This window comes from Carcharodon carcharias, chromosome 3 (genome assembly GCF_017639515.1).
Source record: "Carcharodon carcharias isolate sCarCar2 chromosome 3, sCarCar2.pri, whole genome shotgun sequence".
Taxonomy (NCBI): domain Eukaryota; kingdom Metazoa; phylum Chordata; class Chondrichthyes; order Lamniformes; family Lamnidae; genus Carcharodon; species Carcharodon carcharias.
Window position 1 is genome coordinate 99,883,893 of NC_054469.1, and position 24,029 is coordinate 99,907,921.

Sequence of the window (24,029 nt, forward strand, 5' to 3'; positions counted from 1 at the left end):
ATGGCACACAGCTCGGTTATGGCCTCCCTGGGGAGGTGCAGTCTTCAGCACCTCTGTTGCTCTGACATTTGCAGGAAGCTTGACCTCTTGAGGTAGACACTCTTTGGTGGGTAGCATCGTCTACATATGAGAGGCTAGTTGCATGTCCCTCTGTGCCCTCCTTGTCTGTATCTCCTTCCAGGCCCATGATACTGCTATCCCTTAGGTTTTGCTGGCCTACTCCCAGTATCTATAGCTCTTTCTCTCTCTGATGCTCCTCCTCACTGGAGGTTTTGAGGTCTTAATCAATAAGGCTCATAACGAATTGCTGCACTTGCTCTTCAGGGCCTCCAATCCCTCTTACCCTGTACATCCAAGGGGCAAATCAGAGAGGAAACTCAGCCAGGAAGCCTCCACTATGCTAGTCAAGTTTGCATTTGCTCCCGATTGTTATGGTTGCTTCCTCTGATAATGTCCGCTCATGACGTAAACACATTGGGCTTCCCTTCCAATGCCCTTCACCACCATTTTACCACCTTTCCTGCCTCCCAGCTCATTCCCTAAATGCTGAAAAAGTCCTGGCCAGTGCATGGGATCTTGCGATCAAAGTCACATTTATGTATAAATCCAATTCAACAGATATCTTTCTTTATTTTTTCTAACATTTTCCCTGGAATTCTATCAAGTTTGTTAAATATAACCTATTCTCTTGTTCGTGTTATTGGTTCAACTCAGCCCTTCTAAATGCTCCTTAATTTTGAATCTAATTTGTAGTTTCCCTAATGCTGACTTACGACTACATGATTGACAGTAGCTTAACATTCTCATCCACAATTTTGATCTAACATTTGCCACTCAAATCTTTTAGCGCAGCTCCCATCTCTTATGAATTTTAATAAGTCGTGGTGATCTTTTCTGCTACTTTTGAGTGATCGTCCTTTAGTGTTCTATCTGGTAAACATTTAGTGCCCTCTCTTGCCCTTAAGCACTGTTTCTTATTAATGAATGCATCTATTTATTACCACTTTACCTTCTTCTTCACAGGCCATTGATCATTTCCTTCACTCTCCTATGTAAAGTACTGGGACAATGGGGTAACCTTTATTTCCAGGTATGGATTGGATGGGTACTAGACAGAATGCCTGCTCATTCAGGCCAGCAGGCAGCCAGATCCATTTCAAGGCCATGCCAACAATGAACTCTACACCCTGAATTTTCCAACTCTAGCTGGGTGCAACATCGGGTGGTTTTGAGACTGACTCAGCTGGCAGGCAAGATGGTGAAGTTTCTAATCTTCAACAATAGCAATAACAACTTGTACTTATATCGCACCTTTAGCATAATGAAGCAGCTCAAACTAAGCAGATGACCAAAAACTTGGTCAGAGAGACAGGTTCTAAGAGCGTCTTGAAGGCGGAAAGAAGGAAGATAACTGGAGAGGTTTAGGTAGGGAATTCTAGTGCTTAAGGCCTTAGCAACTTAAGGCACAGCCACAAATGGTGACATGATTAAGATTGGGAATTTTCAAGAGACCAGAATTGGAGCTCCGCAGATGCGGGGCTAGAGGCGAGAGATAGAGAGGGGTGATGCCTTGGAGGGATTTCAAGAGAAGGATAAAAGTTTTTAAAATTGTGGTGCTGCTTAAGCAGGAGCCGGTGTAGCTCAGCATGCACAGGGTGATGGGTGAATGGGACTTGGCATGAGTTAAAACATGGGCAGTAGAGTTTTAAATGAATGAGGGTAGAATGTAGGAATAAAAACAAAAAAACTGCGGATGCTGGAAATCCAAAGCAAAAACAGAATTAGCTGGAAAAACTCAGCAGGTCTGGCAGCATCGGCGGAGAAGAAAAGAGTTGACGTTTCGAGTCCTCACGACCCTTCTGTTGAAGGGTCATGAGGACTCGAAACGTCAACTCTTTTCTTCTCCGCAGAATGTGGGAAGCTGGTCAGGGCTGCATTTGAATACTCAAGCCCAAGGGTAACAAAGGGACGGACAAGGGTTTCAGCAGAGATGTGCTGAGACAAGGGCGAGCTTGGGAAGTATTACAGAGGTGAAAATAGGCAGTCTTGGTGATGGTGCAAATATGAGGTCGGAAGCTCAATTCAGGATCAAATATGAAACCAACATTGTAAGCAGCCTGGTTCAGTCTCAGACAATTGCCAGGGGGAGGGGTGGTATTAATGATGAGGAAACAGAGTTGACAGTGGGGACTGAAGGCAATGGTTTTGGTGTTCCCAACATTTAGTTGGAGGAAATGTCTGCTCATCCATTACTGGATATCTGACAATTTGGAGACAGCAGAAAAGTCAAGAGGGGTGATGGTGAGATAGAATTGGCTATGTCAGCTTACACATGGAAACTGGTGTCGTATTTTCAGAAGATGTCACTGAGGGCATATAGATGAAAAATAGGAGGGGACTAAGGAGGTACCTTTGAGCGAAACCAGGGGTAATGGTGAAGGAATGGGAAGCAAAACCATTGCACGTGGTGATTCAGCTACAACTGGATAGATAGGAATAGAACAAGGTGCGTGAAGCCCCACCCAGATGGATGATGGAGGAAGGCATTGGAGGAGAATAGTGTAGTCAACTTATTCATCCATGGGATGTGAGCTTTGCTGGCTGGACCAACATTTGTTGCCCATCCCTAGTTGCCCTTGAGAAGGTGGTGGTGAGCTGCCTTCTTAACCACTGCAGTCCATGTGGTGTAGGTACACCCACAATGCTGTTAGGAAGGGATTTCCAGGATTTTGAACCAGCGACAGTGAAAGAACGGCAATATATTTCGAAGTCAGGATGGTGAGTGACTTGGAGGGGAACCTCCAAGTGGTGGTGTTCCCATCTACCTGCTGCCCTTGTTCTTCCAGATGGTAGTGGTCGTGGGTTTGGAAGATGCTGTCGAAGGAGCCTTGGTGAATTCCTGCAATGTATCTTGTAGGTGGTACACACTGCTGCTACTGTGCATCAGTGGTGGAGGGAGTGAATGTTTGTGGATGTGGTGCCAATCAAGTGGGCTGCTTTGTCCTCGACAGTGTCAAGCTTCTTGAGTGTTTGAGTGTTGTGGGAGCTGCACTCATCCAGGCAATTGGGGGGGCTTCCATCACACTCCTGATTTGTGCCTTGTAGATGGAGGACAGGCTTTGGGGAGTCAAGAGGTGAGTTATTCATCGCACAGTTCCTAGCCTCTGACCTGCTCTTATAACCACAGCATTTAAATGGCTGGTCCAGTTCAGTTTCTGGTCAATGGTAACCCCCAGAATGTTGATAGTGGGGGATTCAGTGATGGTAATGCAATTGAACATCAAAGGGTGATGGTTGGATTCTCTCTTGTCCAGGATGGTCATTGCCTGGCATTTGTGTGGTGTGGATGTTACTTGCCACTTTGTCAGCCCAAGACTGGACGTTGTCCAGGTCCTGCTGATTTTGGACATGGACTTCTTCAGTATTTGAGGAGTCGTGATGGTGCTGAACATTTGTGCAACCATCAGCAAACGTACCCACTTCTGACCTTATGATGGAAGGAAGGTCATTGAAGAAGCAACTGAAGATATTTGGGCCGATGGCACTGCCCTGAGGAACTCTGCAGTGATGTCCTGGAGCTGAGATGACTGACCTCCAACAACCACAGCCATTTTCCTTTGTACTAGGTATGGCTCTAACCAGCGAAGAGTTTTCCCCCAATTCCTATTGACTCTAGTTTTGCTTGGGCTCCTTGATGCCATACTCAGTCAAATGCAGCCTTGATATCAAGGGCAGTCACTTTCACCTCACCTCAGGAGTTCATGTTTGTTCGTGTTTGAACCAAGGCTGTACTCAGGTAAGGAGCTGAGTAGCCCTGGCGGAACACAAACTGGGTGTCAGTGAGCAGATTATTGCTAAGCAAATGCTGCTTGATAGCACTGTAGATGACCCTTTCCATTACTTTACTGATGATCGAGAGTGGACTGATGGAGCAGTCATTGGCCAGGTTGGATTTGTCCAGCTTTTTATGTACGGGACATACTTGGGCAATTTTCCACATAGCTGGATAGATGCCAGTGTTGTGGCTGTGCTGGAAGCATAGCTAAGGGTGCGACAAGCTCTGGAGCACAATTCTTCAGTACTATTGCTGGAATGTTGTCAGGGCCCATAGGCTTCGCAGTATCCAGTGCCTTCAGCCGTTTCTTGATATCACGTGGAGTGAATTGGATTGGCTGAAGACTGGAATGTGATGCTGGGGACCTCTGAAGGAGGCTGAGATGAATTATCCACTTGGTACTTTTGGCTGAAGATTGTAACAAATGCTTCAGCTTCGTCTTTTGCACAAATGTCCTGGGCTCCTCCATCATTGAGGATGGGGATATTTGTGGAGCCTCCTTCTCCAGTGAGCTGTTTAATTGACCACCACCATTCACGACTGGATGTGTCAGGACTGCAATAGATCTGATCCGTTGGTTGTGGGATCGCTTAGCCCTGTTTATCGCTTGCTGCTTATGCTGTTTGGCATGCAAGTAGTCCTGTGTTATAGCTTCACCAGGTTGACACCTCATTTGTTGCTCATGGCATGCCCTTCTGCATTATTCATTGAACCAGGATTGATCCCCTGCCTTGAAGGTAATGTTGGAGTGGGGGACATGCCAGGCCATGAGGTTAAAGATTGTGTCCAAGTACAATTTTGCTGCTGCTGATGGCCCATAGTGCCTCATTGATGCCCAGATCTGTTCGAAATCTATCCCAGTTAGCATGGTGGTAATGTCACACAACACGATAGAGAGCATCCTCAATGTGGAGGGGGGACTTGGTCTCCACAATGACTGCACTGTGGTCACTCCTACTGAGTCATGGACAGATGCACCTGTGACAGGCAGGTTGGCGAGGATGAGGTCAAGTGTGTTTTTCCCCCTTGTTGGTTCCCTCACCATCTGCGCTGACCCGGTCTAGCGGCTATGTCATTTAGGACTTGGCCAGCTCGGTCAGTAGTGGTGCTACCGAGCCACTCTTGGTGATGGATATTGAAGTCCCCCACCCAGAATACATTCTGTGCCCTTGCCGCCCTCAGTGCTTGCTCCAAGTGATGTTTAACATGGAGGAGCACTGATTCACCAGCTGAGGGAGGACGGTATGTGGCAATCAGCAGGAGGCTTCCGTGCCCATGTTTGCCCTGATGCCATGAGACTTCATGGGGTCCAGAGTTGGTGTTGAGGACTCCCAAGGCAACTCCCTCCTGACTGTATATAACCGTACTGCCACCTCTGCTGGATCTCTCCTGCCAGTGGGACAGGACATACCCAGGGATGGTGCTGGTGGTGTCTGGGACATTTTCTGTAAGGTATGATTCCGTGAGGTTGACTATGTCAGGCTGTTGCTTGACTAGTCTGTGAGACAGCTCTCCCAATTTTGGCACTAGCCCCCAGATGTTAGTAAGGAGGACTTTGCAGGGTCAACAGGGCTGAGATTGCCATTGTCATTTCTGATGCCTAGATCGATGCCAGGTGGACCATCTGGTTTCATTCCTTTTTTGTGACTTTGTAGCAGTTTGATATTATGAGTGCCTTGCTAGGCCATTTCAGAGTCAATCACATTGCTGTGGGTCTGGAGTCACATGTAGGCTAGACCAGGTAAGGATGACAGATTTCCTTCCCTAAAGGGCATGAGTGAACCAGATGGGTTTTAACAACAATCGACAGTGGTCGTCATTAGACTTTCAATTCCAGATTTTTATTGATTTCAAATTCCACCATCTGCCGTGGTGGGATTCAAACCCGGGTCCTGGTTGGCAGGCATATTGAGAAGGATCAGGAGGGATAATTTACACTTGAGATCGGGTGGCAAGCAATAGGTTGAGGCTAGGGTAGCAGAAGCATTTTTTCCCTGCAACTTCAATCCCTATAGCCATAGAGCTAAACTTAATAGCAGCATCAGTGGCCCTGTCTACTGGTGGGAGAACAGGTAGCAACCCTGCCATGGCCGTTTCCAGGAGCCCAGATGTGATTAAATCCAAATCAGACACCTGTCTGTCATCAGGGGTCTTAGCGCTTTCAGGATGGGGATTCCGCCTCCAAGAACTGATGGCCAATTATAGGACCAGCAGCTCTTCATTTGAGCATCTCTGGGAGTGGTTGCTGCTGGGACTGCAGTAAGCTTAGGATGAGGAGCAGCCATGGAGGCCTCAGAGTGTGGGTAATTGGGGCAGCCTCGCTGGGGCCAGTCAGGCTGGTCTGGGTGAGAGGGGGGGAAGGGGTCAATGTGGAATGCAGTGCATAGATCTTCCCATGGGGGCATTCCTTGCCACCAATGTCACCCTCTGTGGGGCACAGGGACAGGAGGGCCTGCAGCCTGCAGGTAGGTCACCAGGGCATACTTTGTGTGGGGCACCCTCCATCACTAGCAGAATATTAGTGGCAGCAAGTTGAGGCCTTTAAGTGGTCCTTAATTAGCTACTTAAGGGCCTCAATTTGACTGGAACAGGAAGGCCGACCTCAACATTCCCAGTCCCTGACTCATTCAGGTGAAGTCAGAAAGATAATGGGTTTGCCACACTAACACCCACAGTGCTGTTAAGGAGGGAGTTCTGGGATTTTGACCCAGTGACAGTGAAGGAACAGCAATATATTTGCAAGTCAGGATGGTGAGTGGCTTGAAGGAGAACTTGCAGGTGGTGATGTTCCCATGTGTCTGCTGCCCTTGTCCTTCTAGATGGTAGTGGTTGTGGGTTTGGAAGGTGCTGCTTAAGGAGACTTGGTGAGCTCTTGCCATGCATCTTGTAGACTGTACACACTGCTGCTACTGTGCGTTGGTGGTGAAGGGAATGAGTGTTTGTGGATGTGGTGCCTATCAAGCAGGCTGCTCTGTCCTGGATGGTGTTGAGCTTCTCGAGTGTTGTTGGAGCTGCACTCATCCAGGCAAGTGGAGAGTATTCCATCACACTCTTGACTTGTGCCCTGTAGATAGTGGGCAGGCTTTTGGGAGTCAGGAGGTGAATTACTTGTCACAGGATTCCTAGCCTCTGACCTGCTCTTGTATCCACAGTATTTATATGGCTAGTCCAATTCAGTTTCTGGTCAATGGCAACCCCTAAGATGCTGATAGTGGGGGATTCTGCAATGGTAATGCCACTGAATGTCAATAAGCGATGGTTAGTTTCTCTATTGTTGGAGATGGTCTTTGCCTGGCACTTGTGTGGCATGAATGTTACTTGCCACTTGTCAGCCCAAGCCTGGATGTTGTCCAGGTCTTGCTGCATTTGGACACGGACTGCTTCAGTATCTGAGGCATTGCAAATAGTCCTGAACATTGTGCAACCATCAGCGAACATACCCACTTCTGACCTTAAGGTGAACGGAAGGTCATTGATGAAGCAACTGAAGATGGTTGGGCCTAGGACACTACCCTGAAGAACTCCTGCAGTGTTGTCCTAGATCTGAGATGACTGGCCTCCAACAACCACAACCATCTTCCTCTGTGCTAGGTATGAATCTAACCAAGAAGAGAATTTTGCCCCTTACTCCAATTGATTCCAGTTTTGCTAGGGCTCCTTGATACCACACTCGGTCAAATGCGGCCTTGATGTCACAGACAGTCATTCTCACCTCTGGAGTTCAGCTCTGTTGTCCTTGTTTGAACCAAGGCTGTTATAAGTTCAGGAGCTGAGAGGCCCTGGCAGAACCCAAACTGAGCATCAGTGAGCAGGTTATTTCTTAGCAAGTGCCGCTTGTTAGCAATGTTGATGGCCCCTTCCACCACTTTACTGATGATCCAGAGTAGACTGATGAGGCGGTAATTGGCTGGTTTGGATTTGTCCTGCATTTTCTGTACAGGACATACTTGGGCAAGTTTCCACATTGCCAGGTAGATGCCAGTGTTGTAACTGTACTGCAATAGCTTGGCTCAGGGCACAGCAAGTTCTGGGGCACAAGTCTTCAGTACTATTGCTGGAATATTGTCAGGACCTAAAGCCTTTGCAGTATCTAGTGCCAGCAGCTGTTTCTTGATGTCACTTGGAGTGAATCAAATTGGCTAAAGACTGGTATCAATGATGATGGGAACCTCCAGAGGAGGCCAGGACAGATCATCCACTGTGCACTTCTGGCTGAAGACTGTTGCAAGTGCTTCAACCTTATCTTTTGCAGCACATGGTAATCAGCAGCTTTACTTACCCATGTTTCACCGATGCCATGAGAATTCATGGGGTTTGAAGTCGATGTTCAAGACTGCCAGGGCAACTCTCTCCCAACTTTGTACCATTGTCCCGCCACCTCTACTGGTCTGCTCTGTTGGTGGGCCAGGGCATACCAAGGGATAGTGATGGTGGTGTCTGCGACATTATCTGTACTGCATGATTCCATGAGTATGACTGTCAGGCTGTTGCTTGGCTAGTCTGTGAGACACTCTCCCAATTTTTGCACAAGCCCCCAGATGTTAGTAAGGATGATTTTGCAGGGTCAAGAGGGCTGAGTTTGCCATTGACATTTCCAGTGCCTAGGTTGATGCTGGGTAGTCCATCTGGTTTCATTCCTTATTGAATTTTTAGTGGGTTGATACAACTCAGTGACTTGCTAAGCCAGACCAGGTAAGGGTGACAGATTTCCTTCCCTACAGGAAATTAGTGAACCAGATGTGATTTTACGATAATCGACCATTATTTCATGGTAATCATTAGACTTTTAATTCCAGATTTTTATTGAATTCAAATTCCATCGTCTGCAGTGGTGGGATTCGAACCCTGGTCCCCAGAGCATTACCCTGGGTCTCTGGTGTCAATCCTCTTGAGTGTTATTTTTTCTCTTTTTTTATTCATTTACAGGATGTGGTTGTAGCTGGCTAGGCCAGCCTTTATTGCCCATCCCTAATTGCCCTTGAGAAGGTGATGGTGATCTGCAGTTCATGTGGTATATGTAGCCCCATAGTGCTGTTAGGGATGGAGTTTCAAAATTTTGACCCAACGACAGTGAAGGAACGGTGATATATTTCCAAGTCAGGATGGTGAGTCGCTTGGAGGGGATCTTCCAGGTAGTGCTGTTCCCATGTATCTGCTGCTGTTGTCCTTCTAGTTGGTAGTGTTCGTGGGTTTGCAAGGTGCTGCCTAAGGAGCCTTGGTGAGTTTCTGCAGTGTTTCTTGTAGATGGTACACACTGCTGCCACTGTTTTTCAGTGGTGGAGGGAGAGAATGTTTGTGGATGGGGTGCCAATCAAACAGGCTGTTTTGTCCTGGATGGTGTCAAGCTTCTTGAGTGTTGTTGGAGCTGCATTCATCCAGGCAATTGGAGAGTATTCCATCACTCTGCTGACTTGTGCCTTGTAGATGGGGGACAGGCGTTTGGGAGTCAGGGGGTGAGTTACTCTCTGCAGAATTCCCAGCCTCTGATCTGCTCTTATAGCCACAGTATTTATATGGCTGGTCCATCCCCAGTATCCCAGATGAAAACATTAAACAACTGTCATAACCTAATATTTTCAACTGATATGTTTGAGATGCAGCTCTAAACACAGACATAAGACCACCAGTTCTTGAGAGGTTTCTGTATCAAACTAAATGAGACCTTTATTAATTTACAACAAATTAAACATAGACACATGGCTACAATTGACTACTATCATAATTTTTAACAAATTCCCAATTAATCTCCATTAAGGCAACAACAACCCATTGACTTTAAGCAGACACCAGGCAAAGCATTTTCACCTTACAAATTCCAAATGAGGTTCCTTTCAATTTGGTTCCTTTGTAGACAGTTATAGCCTTACAGCTGCTTTGATGTTACATGCCTCTGACTTCCACACACAAAACACTCTCAGGTTATACCCAGCCTTTCTCTTTTAATGTAAATTCTCATTGTATCACCAGGCCCTTTGAACTCCACCTCTTCTAACAATAAAACCCCTTTCATAGTACCAATTTTATTAGTAATATAAACATCTTGCTTGGTGTCTCCTAGCTAGTGCAAGATTTCACTCCCCTCCTTGAACGATCAGTTCAACAAAATGCAAATGTACCTCTACCTCTAATTACATCTCAAAACTATTATACATCAAAGCATCAAGAGTAGGTGGCTTTAATCTAATTAAGACATACACAGACACACGCACAGACTAAACCTCTATTTAAAAAAGTAATTTCCAATAACATTATATACATTAATGGCTTCATGGCAGGAGTACATACAATATCTCTCATATTTGTTGGTTTTTATATTGGAACATTGCTTGCAATGTACCTTTGACCTGGAGCTTGATGCCTCCTTGTCCATATAGCTGTGTTGTAGGTGGCTTCAGATATAGTTTCACTAGCTTAGGTACCTTATCCAACAGGACTATCACACTGGCTAGTGAGGTGACCATTTACAGATATGTCAGCATATCAAAATGTAAATCTGGGATCCTTAATTTCTCCCAAGAAGCATAGATGGAGTTCTTCTCAGCATGCTCATCTATCTCATGGATTTGTTTGGGATCCTCGACATGTCTCAAGGTTTTGAACTTACAAAACTTTCCAAAGTGTCCCAGGCAGTTGCAGTGAAAGAACTGTACAGTGATTTCTGGACATTGCTTGCGCCTGTGTGGTCTTTTGGCACCACAGCACTGACGTGTCTGTCATCATCTTGTGTTTTGCTTGGTTTTGATTTCCTTGCCCTGGAGTCTCTTTGCCCTTTTTCTGCTTTATGAACTGAACTATTGTGGTTGCTCTGTACTGTGGGTTAACTTCGCCATGCAAAATGGACCGATTTTGCTGGTGGACTTCTGATTTGGATGGCCTTTTCCAAAGTCAGATCTTCTTTAGATTGGAGTGCATCTGAAACTTTATCATCAGCCACTCCCACTACTATTTGGTCTCTTAGTCCCAACTTAAGGTCACCATAGTCACAGCCTTCAGAAAATCTGTATATCTCATTTATGAAAAAGTCTACAGATTCCCTGGGCTTTTGGACTCTCCTGTTACATTTTGCTCACTCCAAAATTTTATTGCTTCTTGGGTTATAATAGGTGTCAAAGGACTTCATGACCTCTTCAAAGTTATTAAAAGATTCCTTTATTCCTTTTCTGGCAATTATATTTCCGGCTATCGGACCAACTGAATATAATAGTGTATTCATTTGTTCAGCCTCTGTCATCAGGCCTGATGCTAGCATATATCTTAAAAATCTTCTTTTCCATTACATCCAGTTTTGCAACTGGCCTGGCCTTTCCATCTGCCTTAATCGGTCTGGCAGTGCTGATTTACCATCCATGTGTTAGGGGACTAAGACTTCACACTGGATATTTTATAATATATATATTGTTTATATATCCTCATGTGCGAATTTCTAAGACTTTAAAAACTGGAAAAGAGCTTAAAATGGCTGAAGCTATGTCTGTCTGTGACGATGAACAAAAGGAACTTTCTAGCTGTATCAGGGAAATTCACACCTTATTATCTCTGAAGAGACCCAAATAACCCCCTGTTAACTGCAGAGACCAAATTCAAAGGGAACTATACAAAGGCCATCTACATTTCATAAGCCAGGCCAGGCCAACTGGAGCTGACTTGTCTGCTAGGACAAAGGATCTGCAACCCCCTATTCCAGGCTTAATGGTTGGAACATTAATAATCCCAGGGACCCAGACAAAGTGATAACACCCTTTGTTAAAGACAATGTAGAGAAATTGGAGTCATGTGGCATGATCCTCTTGCTTATGGAACCAGTAATATTGCCTTGTGGAGCTACAAGCTCAGTCTGCCATTTTTCATCTACCTAGCAGCAGCACAGAACAGGACGTCTGTCCAGGCTGAATATCTGGCCCCATTTACATTGTTTTGACTGGAACTACTATACCACCACCTACAAGACTGATTCATCCCTGCGTGACCATCTTGTTGTAGAAGTCAACTCTACTGGAAAAGTGAATTATCCAGCATCAGTTCAGCCTGCTGACCACTGTGAAGGAATACACCATTGGACTTTGACTCTGGTCTCTGGACACACGTGAAGCAATAATTATTTTCTCTGTGGTCTTTGCCAGGTAAATCTTTTTTTCTCTGTCCCTCTTTTACTGTATGAGTACCAAGAGGGCTATGATGCGGCCCCCCTCCCACATTTTGAGTGTGTGAAAAATAAACTAACCCTCTGAGTTCATCCTATCACAAGTTTGCTGTCGGGTTATTAATAAAAATTAGATCATATCAAAACTGAGAGGTTGGGAAATATGCCACCACTTATAAAGGGGGAAGCATATCTAAACACCTTTCTGTTTATGGACATGTGGTGAAAGGAGAAATCAAGGCTGCTTAAATTAATCCCCCTCCTGTCCATAACACATGGATGTTTTCAGCACACAGGAATACAGCTTTATATTTTTTTTTTAAATGGCACTGCAGTAATTGTTTTTCTTTTCTCTTCCTGTGCTTGTCAGAGTTTGGTGGGCTGCCATCACTGTTATGGACCCATTTTAAATTTCAGTGATTCTGCAGAAAATCTTTTGAACAAATTGTTTTGGCCAGCTAGTTGCTTCCCTAAGCTTGGAGAATCTAATTGAAGACAATTTTTTTGCTCTAACGTCTCTATTTTTTTTAATGCTCTCAAGTCATTAAAGATCTGAGATTGCAATGAACTTAGACTATGAAGGAACACAAACTCGCTATATGCTATGGTGCTGAGTCTGGATCCAGGCTGCTGAGTTCTTCAAGCTGTGCTCATTAAGACAATTCATCTGCCAGTGCTGCCTGATTATTTTGTCAACCTTACAAGCTTATTTTGGCCTTTTTTTGGAGTTTGTTCATCCTTTTGCGATCTGGCTAGGTCTTTTGACTCTACTTTCAATCAGCTCTCACAAGGGACCTACATGTGCCATGGTGGAGTCCTTTTATGCTGTCCAGTGGATCTTTCTTCTGCCCTTCAGCCTCCATGCCTATAATGGAGCTTCGTAGGTCATCTCCAGCTGTGTATTGGAGGTCTTCAAGTTAGGCACACTTCCCTCAGGTCAGTCTTCAGTTTCTTTACTTTCCCATTGTTAGGGATTTTGGGGTCCTTCACCTGCTGCTGCCATGTTGTAAGGTTGCATGTTGTCTCATGAAGATTTCTAGAGGCTTGCATGGTTGAACAATAACTGTTATTAATAACACATAACTATAAACATATATATGGGATACAGTCCTGACTAGATGCTATCTTCATGCCGACTTCTACCAGACTCACCACTACACTCTACCCCTCCCATGTGACTCTCTACATCATAATGTGGGCTGGACTGTTTACTTAGTCCCACATTAACCCTAATAGTCCCACACCCTAATACGAAACCATCCACTACTATATCAAAGACTAAAAAGACATTAAAGATCTGAGATTGCAATGAACTTAGACTATGAAGGAACACAAACTTCCTGTAAGACTGCCAGGAAAAGAAGAAGCGATGATTTCCCAATGACATTTCTGGAGGACTGTCCACTTTCTGTAGGCTGCGGTGAGGGAGCCACACTTCTCTCTGTACGAGGTTCTTCCACTATGAGAAATGGGAAGATTCTGTCACAACTTCTGTGCTGACCTTCAGCTTTGCAGGGCAGAAGACTTTTAGTTGGGACTGAAGCATGGATGACAATTGACTTGGAAGGTACCAATTCTTTAACAATGTGATTCTCTACAAACTCTGACCTGGACTCAGGTAAGGCATTCTCTGTGGAAGGCTCTTCATGAACAAAGGAGATAAAGTAGACAATATATTGATAGATTCAGTGTAACTAAGACCTGAATGTTGCTCAGTCACTAAAAGTACAGCCTATTCTTCCAAAAAGACAACAGAGCGTAGCCATCAACAGGAAAGATGAATCATTCTGTATGACCATAATCTCCAAGAGATAGCTCAGTATTGCAAGGGATTCTACTTAATCACTTTCTAGGAAGAGCCGATTCAGGTCCAGCAGGTCTTCATGCAGGTTGTTGCTGCCTGTCGCAGTGCCTTCTGGGCTTACTTTGTGAAGCACTGAGAGATTCATAACTTCAATCTCTGCCCTTGGGATTTTATGGAACAGCTGATGGTAAATGCTGAGTTGTTCAAGTCCCAGAGGGAATCTTGAGACAACTGCCACAACTATTTTTTTTCAATTTGTATGTTTCGAGATGTGGGTTTTGAATTCAGTAGTAATAAGACTACCGAGCTTTACAGGTTTTTATTAAACATCGATTAAACATTTATTAAGAAGAAAAATGATTTCAGCATATACATATGTCCACAAATTACTACTATAATAACTTCTAAATCCCTCAATTAATCTGACTCCCTGTTACACTTTCGTTAACTCAACAGTCAGACACATAAGGCAGAATTTTCCCATTGGTGTGGGGGGGCAGGCCCCATACGTCCACGCGTAAAATGATATGCGGTGATGGCGGGCGAGCATTCTGACGTCACTGCGCGCCATCGCAATATTTCGTTGGGCAGGCGCACGATGACATCCGATCATGCCTGCCATTAATTAACAGGCTACTTAGGTACCTGATTCACCAATCGACGCTAATCAACAGCAGCAGCCCCCTCCACTTTGGTCCACCTCTTGGCCCCTCGCCCCTTGTGCCTGTCCTCCCAAAGGTGGCTCCCCTGGCAGTTGAATTGCACTCCTGGACTCCTCCCCCTCTAGCCCTTCCTTCCTCCTCAGAGGAGCTGCTTCCAGTGGACAGTTCAGCTCCTTTTCCCAGGCTAAGGGATGGCTTCCTGAAACCTGCAGGCCCAGAAAAGATTACTCACTACAGTGTGCAGATGATTGGGTCTGAGATCTCCACTAACTGTGAGGGTGGACACTTGATGCCCTCAACTTCTATGCCTCTGGTTCCTTCCAGGGCTCGGTGGGTGATTTTTGTGGTGCCTCCCAATCAGCTGTCCACACTTGTGTCAAGCAGGTTACAGACGCTCTGTTCAGCCATGAATTGACCTTCATCCACTTCCGCTGGGGCCAGGCAAGCCAGACACAGTGAGCCAGAGGCTTTGCAGTGAATGTTGGCTTCCTCCGTGTCCAAGATGCAGTAGACTACACACATGTGGCCATCAAGGCACCAGCAGGTGAGCCTGGTGCCTTCACCATCAGGAAGGGCTTCCACTCCATGAAAGTGCAGATAATGTGTGATCACAGGATGCTGATTTTACAAGTCTGTGCAAAGCACCCAGGCAGCTCCCACGATGCCTACATCCTCAGACACTCACAGGTGCTGGGGCTTTTCAGTGCTCCAGCTCGGTTAGGTGGATGGCTGTTGGGTGACAAGGGCTATCCCCTCAGATGGTGGCGCATGACGCCTCTCCACCATCCAAGTACAAAAGCTGAGCAGTGGTACAATAGGAGCCATGCCTCCACAAGGGCTGTGATGGGGAGAATCATCGGTCTTCTTAAGATGCGCTTCCGATGCCTGGACCGCTCAGGGGGCGCACTCCAGTACCCCCCAGATTGTGTCTCAGTGATAGTGGTTTCATGCTGCGCTCTCCACAACCTTGTGCTGGAAAGGGGGGACGCAGTGGACAATGAAGACGTCGATGCAGTGGCTGCAGCTGCACAAGATGAGTCCAGTAGTGAGTCTGAGGATGAGCATGCACAGGGAAATGCTGAGGGCGTAGACGCTGACCAGGTCATAATGCAAGGAGGCAGGGACACCCAGGAGGCTTTAATTCAGCGAACTTTCAGCAAGCACACCACATATGGACGTCCAGGACAAGCCTGGGCTGTAGTCTCCATACACGATACCTAAGTGCAAAATCTGCCAGATTAGGAACAGTAACTAAGGGTCTTGTTAATAAAGCTGAATATCCAACAATGCACTCATTGCATTTTTGGAAACCACCCACATGCAGAAGAAAAGAGGCACCCTCAGCCATGGTGAAATATCTGAATTTAATATGTCAAGCAAGCAAAGTTATGCAAAAAAAAAAGACAATAGTGTTACAAGTCAGAAAAAATCATAAGGACCTCATCTCGGGCCAACACAATAGCAACAGTGAAAAACCCATGCTGTGCCAAAGATGCCTTATGCTTTTCATTTCCGGTTGCTGCGTCCTGGTGCTGCCCCATCGCTCGGAGTGGCTACTGAGAGACCCTGCTGACTCTGCTGTCCCATTGGCCTTGATGACCTTGGCGCTCGTCCTCTGGCACATGGAGCCTGTGCTGGCCCCACCTGGGAGGGAGCTGCCAGTTCCACAGCTTCCATTTCCCCAGTCTTCATAGCCTCACTGGATGCTATGGTCATTGGGAGAGGGGCAGAGGAGCTGCCACCCTCATCTGGAGTGCCCTGAGAGGTGCCCACAGAGACGACAGGCAGCTGCTATGCTGACATGAGGTCACTTTGGAACTCACTGCTCACCGTGGATGGATGGGTACCGAGCTGGGAAACTTGATGCCCAGACCATTTCTCACACTGGCAATGATCAGGTGAGGTCAATGCTGATGTGAGGGCTTGCTGGTCAGCGCACATCCCCAGGAAGCCCTGATGGGTCTCCTGGAGGAGGCTCTCCAAGAGAGTCGCCATTCTCTCCATAGAGGACACATGGCGCTCGGACATGCGGCTTATTGCTTCGGTGATCGTCTGTGTAGACTCCTCCACCACAGAGATCAAGTCAAGCATAGCCTCATGTATCTCCCCCAGACACACCCACTTACCCGGTTGCATTTTCTGCACCTGCTGCGTCATAGATGACTCCAGAGGCACATCATCAGGCACCAACTGAGCGCATGTCTGGTCCCCTGCATCCTCCGACTGCTGGCACCATGGGCACTCTCTGTCTCCGCCAGCTCCTCCAGCGAATGTGAAGTGCCATTACCACTGTGCCCTGGGACACTAGCCAATATTCTAATTCCCATCGGGGTGCTCGTATCTGCATTGGTGCCTGCCTGGCAGAGATGGTGTGATGCTGGTGAGATTTCAGGCTCCTTAGGTATGAGAGGGGGCCTCTGCTGCTCCTCCTCTTGGCCCTGCTCTGATGATGCTGAAAGGAAGAACAAGGACAATGGATCAGTTAACATGGAGACAATGACAATTAAATCAATTAACATTCAGCACTGCTATGGCTGTTGGGAGAATAATGCTGACCTCACTATTGGGCATAAATACCAGGCCATGGCACCCCAGCCTCACCGACACCAGTGGACCTGGACGCATGGCGCTTCTCCAAATCCAAGGCCTCCTGCTCGAACCAGCTAATAATGGCAATCTGCGCCTGCCCTCCGCTAGTCCTTGCACACTCTGCCGCGTTATGAGCATTCTTCTCCTGAAAATGAGAGATGAGCATTTATTAGTGCAAATTGTACATGGACTCGCTTCATGCACGGTCCACCCCAACCAGGGTGGGATATATCAGGTCTCCAGTGTCTCCTCACCCCATTGCTGCCGAACACTCAGACAAAGGTGCTAGGCCTGTTATCCACGCACCTGCACAAACCCCCCCCCCACCCCCACCCCACCCCATCCCTCCCCCACCCCCTTGGACACATGCTGCCTACATCACATTAAGCACCACATGTATATCCCTCCATAGCAAGGAGGCGCAAGCATGTGGAGCGCGGTTGCCACATCACCTTGAAGCTCCCCTCCCAGCATGTCATCACCCTGACTTGGACATGTCCTGCAGTTCAAACACAGCACCTAAGTGCAGCTCCTCCAAGTTTCCCCCAAAACAGTCATTTGGGATTCAGTGTAACTGCTGCAGGGACAAAACACATCTCTTCATCACCCTCTCAGGGACCTCAGCATGGGCAATATCTGCTGGCCTACCCAGCAAAGGACACCTGCCATCAGTGATTCAACGCAGTCACTACATTCAGACTTGGGGGGGCAGGGGAGTGGTGGGCAGCAGGGGGGTGAGCTGACCTGCTGGGTTAAATGACAAATGCCAATGTTGTCCCCACCCTGCCAGAGCGTAACAAGTCATTGAAGCGCTTGCGACACTGGATCCAGGTGCGTCGCGGGAGCTCACCACCTCCGCCACCTCCTCCCAGGCATGTTTCGTCATGTGGGGGGGCCTCCTCCTCCCATCCTGGGGAACCAGCACCTCCCGCCGTGCTGCCACCTCCTCAAGGAGGGCAGCAAGGCAGTCATCCAAAAAACAAGGGGCACACTGGCCCCCCACCCTACCCTCCGGCCTGTCCTGCCCCAGTGACTTACCTTCCAGACTTGCATGAACATCATTGCCCCACTGTACAGCCCTTCACCCAGCCATTGAGAGCAGCCTTTCCGAGGCTGCCAGGGCCTTCCTTTATACAGGCCGCCAGGTCGTCCGCCCACTCCTACTGTGCACGGGAGTTGTGAAGTACGCTGGGCGGTCTGCGCCCACCCGTGCCCACTCCCATTCCATTCCCCCGCCCCCTGCCAACCAGAAATTTCAGCCCATAGATTTTAAAAGACCCAGGCAAAGAAACATGATACCCTGACAATCCAATTCAAAGTGAGTTTCCTTAACTTCTGTTCTTTGTAGACAGCAGCTTGAGGCATAGATGCTGAAGACTTTTCACACTTGTTAGATCTTGAAATGCCTACCCTTACACACAGCCTTCACTCCTTTATACACACTTTTCCCTTTGAATGCAAATTCCTATTTTTCACTATGTCTTTGGACTTTACCTTTCTGATAATAAAAATCTCTCATAGTACTAAGTTTTACCAATACTGTTTAGGAAAAATAAATACACTGTTTCTGAACTTTACCTGGCTAGGTGACACATTTCAAATGCAAATGTTCTCTTGGCACCTATGTTTACCTACTTAACATTTCAAACCTAGCTCATCTTCTGGCACATCAAAGCTTTCAGACCAGCTGTCTTTAATCCAACTAAATCTCACCACACACCCACACGCAGACACAGATACCACTATTTTACAATAAATTCCAATAATGTTATTATATCTGCCTGATATCCCCCTCCTTAATAAAAATGAACCGTCATAATTTAAAAAGACAGCTTCATTTTTATTAACCCATCTTATACTATCTCCTATACTTATGTATATATTTACACTGTTACATTACCAGATGCATGCATTAACATTAGAATATATATGCAAATCCTTCGTATCAACAGAAATCAGTTCAATTCAATGTCCAGGTTTTAAATGTCCAATTCTCCCTTTAAGCTTCAAACTCTTGAAGATGCATCTGCAATCAGATTTTCTCGACCAGCCTCATATATAATCTGTAAATTAAATGTTTGCAGTAATAAACTCCATCCGATTAGCCTTGTACTTCTGTCTAGAAATTTGTCCAGAAACTTTAAAGGATTGTGGTCTGTATAAACTATTGTTTCTGATGAAATGTTTGCAACATAAATCTCAAAATGCTGCAATGCCAACACCAAACCCAAAGTCTCCTTTTCAATCGTTGAATATCTTCTATGTTGTACATTCAACTTCCATGCAAAATACCCTATTGGTTTCTCAATTACATTTTCATGTTCTTGTAACAGTATGGCCCCATGCCTATATCACAGGCATCAACAGCCAACTTACACTGCAAGTCGTCAATATAAACAGCATAATTGCTCAGAACTGCAATTACTTTGTTTGTCAGTCTTTGAAATGTTGCAGGTGCATTTTTCATACCAAAAGGCAAAACCTTAAACTGATATGGTCCATTTGTTGTCACAAAAGCTGATATCCCCTTTGCTCTCTGTGATAACGATAGTTGCCAATATCCTTTTACCAAGTCAATTTTTGTGATAAATTTTGATTGTCCAACTCCTCAATACAATCTTCCAACCGTGGTATAGGATATGAATCCGCTTTTGTCATCACATTCACCTTTCAGATTTCGGTACCAGCACAATAGGTGAACTCCAGTTACTTCAACTAGACTCAATTATGTTATTTTGAAGCATGTATTCAATTTCTTTATGTACTTTTGATAACTTTGCTGGATTTAATCTTACGGATGTTGCCTTAGTGAAGATGAAACTTCTACACATGCATCATGTAGAGCTAAATTTGTCTTTCCCAGCTTATTTACAGAAATATCTTTCTGTGACCACAATAGCTTTTCCAAATCACTTTGACACTTCTCTGGAAGGTAATTTAATATTACATTTAAAATTTCAAGTACCTCCTCATTATCCAATTTGATTAGAGGAAAATCAATTTCAGAATCATGATTTTCCACTTCTTTCTCATTATCTACCACCTCCTTTCATCCTCTTCCCTGTCAAAGTACTTTTTAAGCATATTTACATAACACACCTTCTGATTCTTTCTTTACCTGGGGTATTTATTAAATAATTTACTTTGCTCAGTTTCTTTTCAAACCTGTAAGGCTCACTAAACCTTGCCTTTAATGAGTCACCCAGAACTGATGAAAAAACTAACACTTTCTCTCCGGCAACAAAACTATGAGCTGTAGCTTGGAAAAACTCAGCAGATCTGGCAGCATCTGTGGAGAGGAACACAGTTAACATTTTGAGTTTGTATGACTCTTCAAAAGAACTAAGTAAAAATAGAAAAGAGGTGAAATATAAGCTGGTTTAAGGGGTGGGGGGTGGGATGAGTAGTGCTGGATAGAGGGCCAGTGATAGGTGGAGATAGCCAAAAGATATCATAGACAAAAGGACAAAGAGGTGTTGAAGGTGGTGATATTATCTAAGGAATGTGCTAATTAAGGGTAGAAAGCAAGACAAGCAAGGTATAGATAGCCCTAGTGGGGTGGGGTGAGGTGAAGGGAAGGGATTGAAATAGGCTAAAAGGTAGAGATAAAACAATGGATGGAAATACATTTAAAAATAATGTAAATAGGTGGGGAAAAAAAATCTATATAAATTATTGGAAAAAAAGGGGATCGGAAAGGGGGTGGGGCTGGTGGAGAGAGTTCATGATCTAAGATTGTTGAACTCAATATTCAGTCTGGAAGGCTGTGAAGTGTCTAGTCGGAAGATGAGGTGCTGTTCCTCCAGTTTGCGTTGAGCTTCACTGAAACAATGCAGCAAGCCAAGGACAGACATGTGGACATGAGAGCAGGGTGGAGTGTTGAAATGGCAAGCAACAGGGAGGTCTGGGTCATGCTTGTGGACAGACCGAAGATGTTCTGCAAAGCGGTCACCCAGTCTGCGTTTGGTCTCTCTAATGTAGAGGAAACCGCATTGGGAGCAACGAATGAAGTAGACTAAATTGAGGGAAGTGCAAGTGAAATGCTGCTTCACTTGATAGGAGTGTTTGGGCCCTTGGAAGGTGAGGAGAGGGGAAGTAAAGGGTCAGGTGTTGCACCTTCTGCGGTTGCATGAGAAGGTGCCGTGGGAGGGGGTTGAGGTGCAGGGGGTGATGGAGGAGTGGATCAGGTTGTCCCGGAGGGAATGATCCCTGCGGCATGCTGCCGGGGGGTGAAGGGAAGATTGTTTGGTGGTGGCATCATGCTGGAGTTGGCGGAAATGGCGGAGGATGATCCTTTGAATGCGGAGGCTGGTGAGGTGATATGTGAGGACAAGGGGAACTCTATCATGGTTCTGGGAGGGAGAGGAAGGTGTGAGGGCGGATGCACAGGAGATGGGCTGGACACAATTGAGGGCCCTGTCAACCACCGTGGGTGGAAAACCTCGGTTAAGGAAGAAGGAAGACATGTCAGAGGAACTGTTTTTGAAAGTGACATCATCAGAACAGATGCGACGGAGGCGAAGGAACTGAGAGAGTGGGATGGAGTCCTTACAGGAAGCGGGTTCGTGAGGAGCTATAGTTGAGGTAGCTTTGGGAGTCATTAGGCTTGTAATGAATATTGGTGGACAGTCTATCACCAGAAATTGAGACAGAGAGGTCAAGGAAGGGAAGGGAAGTGTCAGAGATGGACCACGTGAAAATGATGGAGGGGTGGAAATTGGAAGCAAAATTAATAAATTTTTCCAGGTCCAGACGAGAGCATGAAGCGGCACCGAAGTAATCATCAATGTACCAGAGAAAGACTTGTGGGAGGGGGCCGGAGGAGGACTGGAACAAGGAATATTCCACATACCCCATAAAGAGACAGGCATAACTGGGGCCCATGCGGGTACCCGTAGCCACACCTTTTACTTGGAGGAAGTGAGAGGAGTTGAAGGAGAAATTGTTCCGTGTGAGAACAAGTTCAGCCAGACGGAGGAGAGTAGTGATGGGGATTGTTCGGGCCTCTGTTCGAGGAAGAAGCTGAGAGCCCTCAGACTATCCCGGTGGGGGATGGAGGTGTAGAGGGATTGGACGTCCATGGTGAAGAGGAGGCAGTTGGGGCCAGGGAACTGGAAATTGTTGATATGATGTAGGGTGTCAGACCAAAGGCAGACTGGGTGACTGCTTTGCAGAAACCTTTGATCTGTCCGCAAGCATGACCCAGACCTCCCTGTCGCTTGCCATTTCAACCCCCACCTTGCTCTTATGCTCACATGTCTGTCCTTGGCCTGCTGCATTGTTCCAGTGAAGCTCAACGCAAACTGGAGGAACAGCACCTCATCTTCCGACTAGGCACTTTACAGCCTTCCGGACTGAATATTGAGTTCAACAATTTTAGATCATGAACTCTCTCCTCCATCCCCAACCCCTTGCCGATCCCCCTTTTTTCACCAATTTATATAGATTTTTCTTTTCCTACCTATTTCCATTATTTTTAAATGTATCCCTTCCCTTCCCCCCACCCCACTCCCACTAGGGCTATCTGTACCTTGCTTGTCGTGCTTTCTACCCTTAATTAGCACATTCCTTAGATAATATCACCACCTTCAACAGCTCTTTGTCTTTTTGTCTATGACACCTTTTGGCTATCTCCACATATCATTGGCCCTCTATCCAGCTCTACCTGCGGCCCCCCCCACCCCCCCCCACTGCCTTAAACCAGCTTATATTTCACCTCTTTTCTATTTTTACTTCGTTCTGTTGAAGAGTCATACGGACTCAAAACGTTAATTGTGTTCCTTTCTGCAGATGCTGCCAGACCTGCTGAGTTTTTCCAGGTATTTTTATTTTTGTTTTGGATTTCCAGCATATGCAGTTTTTTGCTTTTATATGAGCTGTAGCTTTTCTGTCTGCTTTACTTTTCATCAACTGCTGTGATATCTTTAAATGTTCCCCAACCAATTCACATGCTCTGTCCAATCTCTCTCTTAAATTTGATACATAATCCAGGAGAGTAGTTTCTGTACTTTGACCCACCAACTTCTCATGAATCAATTTCAGTGGTCCCCGTACCTCATGACCATAAACTAGTTCAAAAGGACTAAAACCAGTCGATGCATTAGCATCCCTAATGGCAAATAAGAAGAATGAATAAGAGTGGATGATTCTAACTATATGCTGTCATCATAGTTTTTAGAGTTTGATGCCATTTTTCTAAAACCCCTTGTGACTCAGGATAATAAACTGTTGACTTAAATTGTTTTATCCCCAAACTGTTCATTACTTCCTTAAACAGCTGTGACATGAAATTTGAACCCTGAGCTGATTGTATTTCGTTAGGTAAACCATACCTTGCAAAAAATGTAGTTAACTCTTCCACAATTTTCTTTGATGTAATGTTTCTCAAAGATATTGCTTCAGGAAACCTGGCAGACATATCCATTATTATCAGTAAGTACTGATTCCACTTTTAGTCTTAGGGAGGTGTCCTTCACAATCAATCATGACCCTAGTAAAAGGTTCTTCAAATGCTGGAATGGGAATTAAAGGTGCCGGCTTAATCACTGCTTGTGGTTTCTCTATTAGCTGACATGTTCTGCAGAATTTGTCTACATACCTATGCAATCCAGGCCAATAAAATGTTTTTATATCTTTGCCTGTGTCTTTCTAATTCCTTAATGTCCCCCCCATTGGAATTTCATGAGCTTTCCTCAGAATCTCAATTCTACATCCAAATGGTGGTACAATCTGATGTACCTCCCTCCAGCTTTCATTTTCTGAATCATTATAAAGCCTCCATTTTCTCATTAAACATTACCTTTAAGGTAATAACATTCTGGAATGCATTTTGTCTCTGTTTCTGAGTAAGCTGTCTGACATAAATGTTGTATTTGCAAATCATTTTTCTGTAACTCCGCTAACTACCTTGAGTCAAACATTTTAGCTGAATTGTCTTCCAGTCTTTCTCTGAATAACCTTATCAAACACAGGGTCAGTTAATTGGATTTTCACACCTTC